Below are 11,327 nucleotides of genomic sequence, written 5' to 3'. Positions count from 1 at the left end.
GTGCGTAATTCCTAGAATCGAGCGCAAAATTCCCGGAATGTGACGCAAATTTCCCGGAATCGAGCGAAAATTCTTGGAATCGAGGAGTCCTGATGACGTCACTTTGAGAAATCGTAGAGCTCACGACGGCAACTTAGCACGGACACCCACCTTCGAAGGCTCTGGAGTGTCGGTATTATGTCGGTGCAGAAATCTATATCCAGAACCCCCAAACTTATACTACTGAGGCGTATTCATGAGCAGTATAATTATTATTTATCCCGACAACTGTACAGGTCGCGAGTACAATCATAAATGACAGTTTCTTATTTCGACTAAAATTTTAACGATCTGAACAAACGGACATCGATTGAATTCAAATTCCCCCCCCCCCTTCTTTCTAAAATGAAAGCTGCGCCACTGCAGTATGCTAGAAACATTTCTCGTTTAAAATAAATGGTTAGGTTAGGAATCACATCAATAGCTTTTCGATAAGTTCTGAGACATGGATCTTTAACCGAAGCAGTTTCTTATAAAAAATTATTATTTGCGAAATGCATCAATCCATCAGGCAATTAAAGCGTTTTATACTGAGCATGGAGCACATAGTTGGATCTCAGATACGACATTAAAAAGTAAGTAAGTAGACTGAATTATTCGTATACAGAGTATATCAGCTAAGATGCATGTTAGCGATTTGCAAGATTTTATAATCAAAAAATATTCAATACTCGTCAAATCAGATTTTCGAAATTCACCGCAAATCGCAAACGTGCATCTTAGGTGATACAATCTGTGTACGAACAATTCAGCCTACTTACGTACTTTTCCAATGTCGTATCCACTTATGTGCTCCATATTCAGTATAAAATGCTTTAATTTCCTGACGGGTCGATGCGTTCCGCAAATGATAATTTTTAATAAGAAAATGGTTCCGTCCAGGGCCGTCTAGCGTCTGGGACAGTTCCAAAAAATGTGAACCGTAACAATCAATGCTTCATCAAAAATACAAACAGGTACGTAACGCAATGTGCTGTTGAACTTTACCCTTACAAAATATCAATAAATCAAATTTTAACTACAGACACTGTTTACAAAAAGGAGCACTTTGCACAATTAATGCTAAAAAATATTGAAAACGGCTTGATTTCTTGCCATAAAATTATTTATGTTGACGAAGCCCATTTCTCGCTCAGTGGATTCGGTAATAAGCAAAATTATCCTTTTTGGGAAACTGAAAAACAGCATCCTCAAAAAATCACTGTATGCGAATTTGTCTGTGAAAGGTGTTCACTTCCAGTTTATAAAATAGACGATAACTGCAGAACTTTACAAGAATGTATTGAAATCAGGTACCCATACGCACTCCGGTGTCCAAAAAGTAATTTTACACCGCAAAGTTGGCGATAGCTAGAGATCCGACGCAAAGCGTATGTCGAAATTCGCAATAGTTCTTAAACAGGAAGAATTTAAGACGCACCAATCAGAACGGAGGATTTCTGCAGTCGCGGCTGCACCACGCTGTCGTATAAGGCAAAAGTTAGCTGTTTCAGACGGATGGCGCGATTAGCAATTGTTTCACGGTCCAAGCGCCAAACATTTCGTTGCGTTACAGTACCTGGTGATTTTCAGCAAAATGTAATTTATTTCACCTAAACTTTTGACATTTAAAAAATATTTGTTTAATAATCTAATGATATTCTATAAATAAAAGTAATTTATAATTTTCTTTTATAAATTAGAGTAATAATCATCTACATAAAGTTAAGCTTGTTAACTCTTCCTGGTCATACCTCCGTAGAATTTGAAAGTGATCACTTTGGTTCAAATTGACCCAGGCGATTTTTAAACAGTTGACGAATCAACAACAATTTATTACTTGATTTGAAAAAAATTCTAAAATATACTTATCTCTATTGTACGCGAAGAAGGAAATTACTTCGTGAGAAATTTTCCAATGACTATAATAAGACATACCACTTAAGGCCATTCTACAATGCACTATAATAAGAAATAAGGAATAAGAAATAAGCAATAAGATCTTCATTTGATATTTACGTAATTCCATTGGATCCTCCAATCAAGAAGGAGAAAATCGTTTTTAAAACCGAGCGTTTACTATGTCTGTACGATTTTTATGACGTCTTGGACATAGCAACGATACGGAAGCGGTTGCTATGGTCTTTAAGGACTTCACGGAGAACGAAACGTGATGAGTAACATCGAGCATGCTCCGTTCCGTAATTTATAACGGCTTACGTTAAAAATACATAGCAACGATACGGAAGCGGTTGCTATGGTCTTTAAGGACTTCACGGAGAACGAAACGTGATGAGTAACATCGAGCATGCTCCGTTCTGTAATTTATAACGGCTTACGTTAAAAATACATAGCAACGATACGGAAGCGGTTGCTATGGTCTTTAAGGACTTCACGGAGAACGAAACGTGATGAGTAACATCGAGCATGCTCCGTTCTGTAATTTATAATTTTTATGACGTCTTGGACATAGCAACGATACGGAAGCGGTTGCTATGGTCTTTAAGGACTTCACGGAGAACGAAACGTGATGAGTAACATCGAGCATGCTCCGTTCCGTAATTTATAACGGCTTACGTTAAAAATACATAGCAACGATACGGAAGCGGTTGCTAGGGTCTTTAAGGACTTCACGGAGAACGAAACGTGATGAGTAACATCGAGCATGCTCCGTTCCGTAATTTATAACGGCTTACGTTAAAAATACATAGCAACGATACGGAAGCGGTTGCTAGGGTCTTTAAGGACTTCACGGAGAACGAAACGTGATGAGTAACATCGAGCATGCTCCGTTCCGTAATTTATAACGGCTTACGTTAAAAATACATAGCAACGATACGGAAGCGGTTGCTAGGGTCGCTAACGATTTGACGGAGCACAAAACGTGATGAGTAGCATCGAGCATGCCCCGTCATGACCTGTCATTATGGCGAACATAGACGAGATCATTATCAATATCGTTAGAGAAATGAAATAATTACAACAATTTTTATTTAAGAACAATAGAAGAAAGAAATAAAATGAAATTAATAATAAATTATGATATTTCCTCCGCCGCCGCCACCGCCGCGCCGCCCGGCCCAACGACCTCTGCCGTATGCCCCGTACCGGCGATCATACCACCTGGCTCGACTTCTTCCGCCTCCACTGCTCCATCTGGGGTCTGATCGCATTCAAAAATAATAAATAGTTTTAATAAATTAATATTAATTTATTTATTGCTTTTCTATAAATAATTAAAATATAATTACCGGCAGGGGCATTTCGTGGATCGTGACTCTAGAGCAGGAGACGCTCCAGGCGTTCCATCCTCTGCTCCAGAGCCACATTGGCCGTAGTGGTCGCGTGGTCGGGGATGTCCTCCTCGATGTGCCACCACGGGGAGGATGGATCCTCCTGTGGTGGCTGTGTTCCCGACGGCCGTTGCGGCGGTGGCGGTGGTGGTGGTGGTGGTGGAGAGCATAGCTCAAGCTTTTTCACTATAAAAAAATATTACGGTATGTTATGTAAATGGTATGGGATTATAGTATTAAATGGTTTACACAAAATGTTAAAACTGAAATCATACTTATTTTCGACGTCTGTCGTGGACATTTTTTTTCAAGAAGTGAAGAAGTGATGAACGTTTATGAACGATTTTAAAACAAATACATACGATCATTTAATGCACCGTTGATTTTATAAATATGTGTTCACCTCGCAAATTAAGCAAACAATTGTTAAAAATATGGACGAACTAAATAATTAAATATAAATTAGTCCTTTTTTTTAATATAAAGTTTATAATTATAATCTATTTTAATTTTAATTTGTTGAAATAGCAATTATGCATCATATCCGCAAACCTTCCAATCACCAAGCAGAACCTAAGTTTTCAAATATTACTATCAATTGGAAAGCAAGAAAATGGATCATAAAAATGTTCGAGTCTTTTTCAATTTATTGCAAGCCTCTAATAGTGTTTCACAAATACTATTAAAAAGATTGCAGCGAAATCGACGAAGAATTAGTAGAAGATGGTGGGTGAAACCTCACATTGTTCAGAATATTAGATGCGACTTTGGCGCGTATAATCGGCTGTTCTCCTACTTCAAACTCATGTCAGTGATCACGAAGAGTTTTTTCAATTTACAAGAATGACAGTGCAACAATTCAATATCCTTCGTGAACTGTTGGCACCACTCCTTATCAAAAAAAGTATTCGAAAACCTCTAGAGCCAGAACTGCGAATTACTGCCACATTGAGGTTAGTTTATTAAAAATTAAGTAAAATATCAAACAATAACTATTGTATCTTTGTATTTGCCGCTACATTGCACGTGGAGACAGTATTCGTACGACATCTTGGTTTTTCTCTATTGGCAGATCAACCATGTACTCAATTGTTCAAGAAGTTTGCAAGAAAATAGTGCAAGTACTCCAGCCAATATATCTCAGGATGCCGAATAGAGATAAATGGATTGAAATTGCCAATGATTTTCAAACGAAATGGAATTATCCAAACTGTTTGGGTCCAATTGATGGCAACCATTGTCGTATTCTTGCTCCACCACGATCAGGCACAGCCTTTTACAATTACAAGGGTTTTTTCAGTTTCATTCCTCCTAGCCACGTGTGATGCCCATTATCGTTTTACTTGGGTAGATGTTGAAGATTATGGTTCATTAAATGATGCTGGAATTTTTGCAAATTGCGATATGGGTAAAGCCTTGAATCACGGTTTGATAGATCTACCAACACCAAGAAATCTTCCTGATACTGACGTTCCACGCCCTTTTTCGTTTATTGGGAATGAATCCTTTCCTCTAAAACTTTACATGATGCGACCGTATGCAAGGCGAAACATTCTAGGCAACAAGGAACGCATATTTAATTATCGCCTCTCCAGAGCTCGCAGAGTGATCGAAAATTCTTTTGGCATTCCCGTTGCGAGGTGGGCAGTCCATCAAGCACCATTGCGCTGCAAGCTTGAAATTGCTGAAAACATAGTTCTTGCAACAGCATGTTTACATAACTTTATTATTACCAACGAAATGGAATCTAGAGGAAGGCATTATATAAATCAATTATTTGTCGACAGAGAAGGAAGAAATGGAGAAATCATCCATGGTGACTGGCGTTTAAGAGTCCCACCAAGCCGAACATGGAATAGACTGGGTCTCAATGGACCACATCATTCACCTACGATAGCAACGGAGCAGCGTGATACTTTAGAAACATACTTTGTCTCGCGTGAAGGAGCGGTTCCATGGCAGTGGCTACGTATATAATAGGGAAAAAATAATTATTTGTCGGATTCGACAGATGGATAGTTACAATTGCCATTTTTGTCGGATTCGACACATGAATACCTACGATTAAAATTTTTGTCGAATTCGACACGCGGATACATGCAATTGCAATAAATTCTTATCGGAAACGACAAATATGTGTAATAATAATTGTAATCTGACAATAAAAATAATATTATTTAAATAAAAATATGTTTTGTGATTTTATCATTTATCAAAACATTACTTACTTACTTTAGGTTTGTCCATTCAGAATTCTAGAAAGCTGTAAACTTACGTTGCTAATTATACGGTAATTTAAATAAACACACTTTTATATATGTAAAAACATTTATTTATTTATTTCCTGTCATATACAATGTATATACAATTAATTTATGTGTCGATTCCGACAATATTGATGTCGATTCCGATAATTTCCTTGTCGATTCCGACAATTCGTGTGTCGATGCCGACATTCACTAGTTTTTTATTCATCGCGACCCAGTCTCATGTACTTCTGGCCGACTTGCATCATCTCGATGACGCAGTCCACCTGGTGCTCTTCTTTGACGTAAAAAAAGATGTCTTCTATGGCGGAAATAAATCTTGTTTGAGGTCTGGCTGGTTGTGGTGCCGCTGCCCGTGCTGCCTCTGCATTGCTGGTTATAAATTCTGAAACAAAATTCGCAGCATTTGCAATTATCCTATTCGCTTCCACCAATTCTCTTTCACCCTTAGACTGTTGCACTCTTCTGCGCTTAGCGAAGTTGTCCATCGGTGGCACTACCGGGTTTGGCGCCGATGTCGATAGAGCACGCCCAGAAGATACTGATGGAACTTGCTCGGCAGAAGTTGAAGGAACAGGCTCGGCAAAAGTTGAGGGAACAGACTCGGCAGAAGCTGTTGGAACAAGCTCAGCAATGGTTGACCGGAGTAGGGATCTGAAAAATGGCAATGGCAGATCACTGTTGAAGGGATCACTTTAGTTGTCCGCTCCGATACTGCAAGTGCGAGGGGTGTTAACGCGCCGAGTATTATTGCTGTGTTGACTGGCATCTTCGTCCACAGTTTGCTGCAAGGGGAGTCGATATGTGATTTTAGTCCTGCAAATAAAAATCAGTAAAATTAGCGAAATACTTAATATGGAATTATTTAATTAGACGTACCGCCTATGAGTGATATGCGGCACCAGGAAGACCATACTCTGATATACCCCCCACTCTTTTACGGGAGTTCGGGCCGAACCCGATGGCGCATACTCTGTCCTCTTTTTATGTTCGCGGCGGAAAGTTTCGCGCAGCGTGTTCCATCTTTTCTCCACGTTTGCAGCTATGTGTGTATATATATATGTATATATTGTGACGTATAATTCGCGATCGAGCCTCGTCGGGAGATGAGAGACTGACCGGCGCACAACTAACGCGATTCCTTCGCGTTCCAGGCGACCCAGGGCTAACTTCCCACACAGCACAGAAATATTTTGTCAACATTGCCAAAAGTTTCCCTTGAAATAATGCAATATTACCGGAAATATATTGAAAATTGTTTAAATATTTCTGGAATGTTGCAGGAACCTTGCAATGTCCGCTCAGCACGTTGCAATCATAATATTGCTATAATATTGCCGGTCAATATTTTGGAAATATCAATGCATAATATTAATAAAATATAACTCAGATAGATAACTGAGAAATAATATAACTGAGAATAAATTCCAATGCCAGCAATGTATCGTGGGTTTCTTTGGGCAGGTTGCCTATACCTCCTTAAATACTACCTCGGTTGTATTTTTAAATACTCTATACAAATGCAATAATTTCACATGTAATTTTTACATGCAGAATACGAAAGTATATATTGACGGCGAAGACGAAAACCGAATAATCGACGGATTAATTATTTACCCGGTCCTACGTTTTTTCATGCGAGTTGTCTTGGCCACCTAGCGGCGCGCCAGCGAACTAGTGTTCGCTCGGATACTCCGAGTCTGATTAGGGACTCTTGTCACAGATTTCAGCAATATATCAGAAAGTTTTATTTATTATATTGCCCTGAAATATTGTGCAATATTTGACATAAAGACATCAACAACATTGTTGTCGCAATGAAATATTGGAATATTGTGTTAATGTTTTCGAAATATAGTGTGCTGTGTGGGATATCCAATTCGAAATAGTACCTCTGGTATAAAACGGGAACCACGTATCATCTTCTACGGTTCGTCTTCGCGTGCCTACGTTGGCTAACTCAGCTACGCGGAGGCGGCGGGGATCTTTCAATGTAGGGACAACTTCAACAAAATGAATACTCCGGCTTTTTGGGTCAACAATAATCAAAATCAATCGTTTATTTTAATTGCGCCAAATCCAAATTTAACAATTTCGAAATAAATAATGGACCCAATAAGATCGCGAGTGAAACAACAACGAAGGACAATCAATTTCAGCTTAAGTCCTAATCCGAATTCTACGTACAAAGTTCGAGATCTATTCCGCGCAGTCTAACTATTACCGTTCGCTAAAATACAGTAGTACAATCCGCTAAAATTCGATACTTTCGACATTCAATAAATTCTTTCATACGATTCGATCCAATTCGACATTTCGACAATTCACTATCCAATAAATACTTTCGGGCAATTTGCTAACGGTTCAATTACATACAATCTCAATATTTAAGTCAAATCGACAATTTAACGTGATCTAATCGCGACGCTCCGAAAAAACAACCTCAAGGACTATTCCGAGTCTCTCGGCAACACGTCCCTAACATGAACGCGATACAATAACAGTCGGTGATCTAAGACTCAACATTGCCGAGAGAACTAATCATTCGCTCACAGTCATACGCACTTCGATTTATACAACGCGCGATAAATATGTCCACGATGGGCAACATAGTTACGCGAACACAGTCCCGTGCCGGCCGGCGGAATCTTGTACTCAAAACGAACGCGGTTCTACGAGTGGGAACATCTCCCACGTGCCTACAGGCACAATTCAACGAAAAACGTACAAAAACGCGGGGTGTTACAAGATTTCGTCGGTAACAAAAATTAACAAATCACTCACCGAAATCTCTACGTATCTTCGATCTGGAGAATTGAGCCCGTATACCCGGTCTCGGACGAAGTCCGGATTCTCCACAAAAATTACCACGGTAACAAACGGTTCCAAAAATACGACTCGCGTCGTCGACGGTCCAAGCAAGAAGAAGGAAGTTGCCTTCCCTTCCGATCGTAATCGGCAGCACCGGAGAGTATCATTCTCTCCCTTAATTGCAACCACCGCTGATTGGTCCTACGGCCCCAATCAGAAATCTCCGATCTGACACCACGCGCTACAATTCAAAATCCGTCCTCGCGACAATTCATACGATTCGGGAACAGTGATTACGGGCTGTCCCGCGATGGGCTCCGTCGTCCGCTAGGACTTCGCAACGGTTCACCAGGCGTCCCCGGATTCCCAGATCGCGAGTCTTCGTTCCATTCGTCGATAGCGGTGGGCCTCCGTCATGAGTTGTGGTGCGTTACAGGTGCTCCGTCGTTCGTAGGTCTATGTCACGCAGAATGAGTAATAGCTCCCTGCTAGTTACTCGGTACGCGTAGACCAGTTCATGTAGCTCGGGTGATAGCGTGCGTAGAGTTGATCCAAGTCGCGAGGTGATTGGTGCGGTGAGCTACAGCGCGCGCAGCTCGGGCCCAGCCGGCGCTCTGACGTCACTCAGCCTTTCGTCCTCGTTCCTCCCACGCTGATGATCCCTCGCTGGTTCTTCTTCAGATTCGGTAAGCCCGCGAATACAATATTCGCGGCATGGGACACAGCAAAAATCAAAACAACAAAATCAGAAATCAACCAATTCGCAACTTCGTTAGCCCTTGAGGTGGTGGCATCTTGCCTGGATTCTTCTCTAATACGCGTTTTCCCGCGTAACACGACAGTTCCCGCCGAGGACCTGACGGGGTAAAATCTACGTCACAATATATATATAAATATGTGAAATGTAAAATATATTCAAATGTATATACCCAGTACGATTACCTACCTGAAAGTTGAATGTTGCATAGTCTTCAGATTTCGGAAGAAATCTCGTACCACTTGTCGCTCTTCTTAACAACATTTTTAAAGTCACGATCACTTTTATCGTAGAGAAATTTCATTTCTCTAACGATATTGATAATGATCTCGTCTATGTTCGCCATAATGACAGGTGATGACGGGGCATGCTCGATGCTACTCATCACGTTTCGTGCTCCGTCAAATCCTTAGCGACCCTAGCAACCGCTTCCGTATCGTTGCTATGTCCAAGAGGTCACAAACATCGTAGGGACTTAGTAAACGCTCGGTTTTAAAAACGATTTTCTCCATCTTGAATGGAGGATCCAATGGAATTAGGTAAATATCAATTAAAGATCTTATTGCTTATTTCTTATTTCTTATTTCTTATTATATTGCATTGTAGAATAGCGTTTAGAGTAATATCTTAACTCTTCAAAATGTAATATGATTTTTCAATTCTGATAATTATACAAAAAAATGGCAATTATTTGTAACAAATTTCTATGACAGGTTTTATTCTAATGCATTTTTGATTAATAAAATTATTTTTTGATATAATTTAAAGTATGAACTTTCTTTAAAAAAAAATAAAATTGGCTTTATTTTAAGCAGAATTATGGATGGACAAAATTGCGCAATACAAACTCGCACCTGTGTGCAATTGAGGACTGGAAGGGTAGAGTAGAGTTAAAACTTGAAATGTCCGGAATCAAAATACAGGTGAAAAAACTCACAGTTCACTGAAAATCATCCATTTAATCAATTGCCTTCTGAGTATCGATGGGGTTGAAATTTACAGAAAAAAATGATGAGCACATGAATGAAATAGTAGCATTTGCAAATATGGAGCATTTCCAATTTGAAAGTACCGCAAATGCGAAATTATTATTTCATTTCAAAGACGAATTCATAATACGGGACCGCATGGTTGACAAGTAGTTATGCGTTAAACAAACTTTTTTAGCTCGATATTCTAATTAGATGCGTTACAACTGTTTAATGCAAAATGTGAATTTTATTAGTTAAAACTACAAAATCGTAATTTAATAATATACTGTTTCGTTGCGTTTGCTTTAACGTAAAATTTTCTCTGCCATGAATTATACCAGAATATCGCGATTCTTGGTAATATATAATTATGTAGTAGAAATGAATCAAACCATTGCCACATATAACGGTCCTGTTAATCTTCGGCTGAACACAGACACGTTTAGCTGCATTTCCTTTGGCGATTATTACTTTTGTCGGTGTTCTATGTGAAGAATTCACAGAAACAAGCCTCGTCTCTTGCACCATCGACGGATCCAGTACTGATTGCGAAGAAATTGGTGGTACATTTTTCTCCGGCGGTGAGATTGGTGGTGACTCCAACGTAAACTAAAATAAAAATAATTTCTTACAATATACTGACTTCCACTCAAGAAACTAAGTTAATTCTAGCACCCAATACTATAGTTCCCATAACAAGATTTGGCGCTGTTTACTGTTATTCATCAGTTACTCTTAGAGAACAGTCAAATATTTTAGAAAAAACAAATCTGTATAAAAAAGACTTCAGTCTCCAATTTTATTTCAGTTCTTAACTGCTACGTTACTGCTACTGCTACTGCTACGAAATGAGTTAATAACCTCTCACAGAAAACTGCAACCTCAGCATGTTACTGAGTGCATTGTCCGTGCCATCGATTTAACTTTTAGCTGTTAACACATGTGCCACACATGAGTGCCACGCGAATTTATAAGGAAATCCCCGACAGGCCACACGCGTTGCTTACAAGGAACATCACTTTAGTGTCCCTCTTCGATTTTGATAAAACTTAACTAAGTTGTAGCCCTTGAAAAATTAAGAAAACGTATTTTTTTTATCGGCGGAAAAACGGTTTTAGACGGTGAATTCAACCCCGAAATTTCGGCATGTCGAGGGGTGATAATGCAGTTTTCACCTAGAAGGGGTCGACCATTTCAATGAAACAAAAGC

At 39.4% G+C, this 11,327-nt stretch overlaps 1 pseudogene; it reads left to right on the top strand.

Annotated features, from left to right (window-relative positions):
* The first annotated feature begins 3,667 nt into the window (after positions 1-3,667).
* LOC112494169 lies at positions 3,668-5,513 on the top strand (annotated as a pseudogene).
* Positions 5,514-11,327: the final 5,814 nt, after the last annotated feature.

This window comes from Cephus cinctus, unplaced genomic scaffold (genome assembly GCF_000341935.2).
Source record: "Cephus cinctus unplaced genomic scaffold, Ccin1 Ccin1_scaffold0323, whole genome shotgun sequence".
Lineage (NCBI taxonomy): Eukaryota > Metazoa > Arthropoda > Insecta > Hymenoptera > Cephidae > Cephus > Cephus cinctus.
Note: the sequence above shows the minus strand (reverse complement) of the source record. Positions and strands in the feature narration are given on the sequence as shown.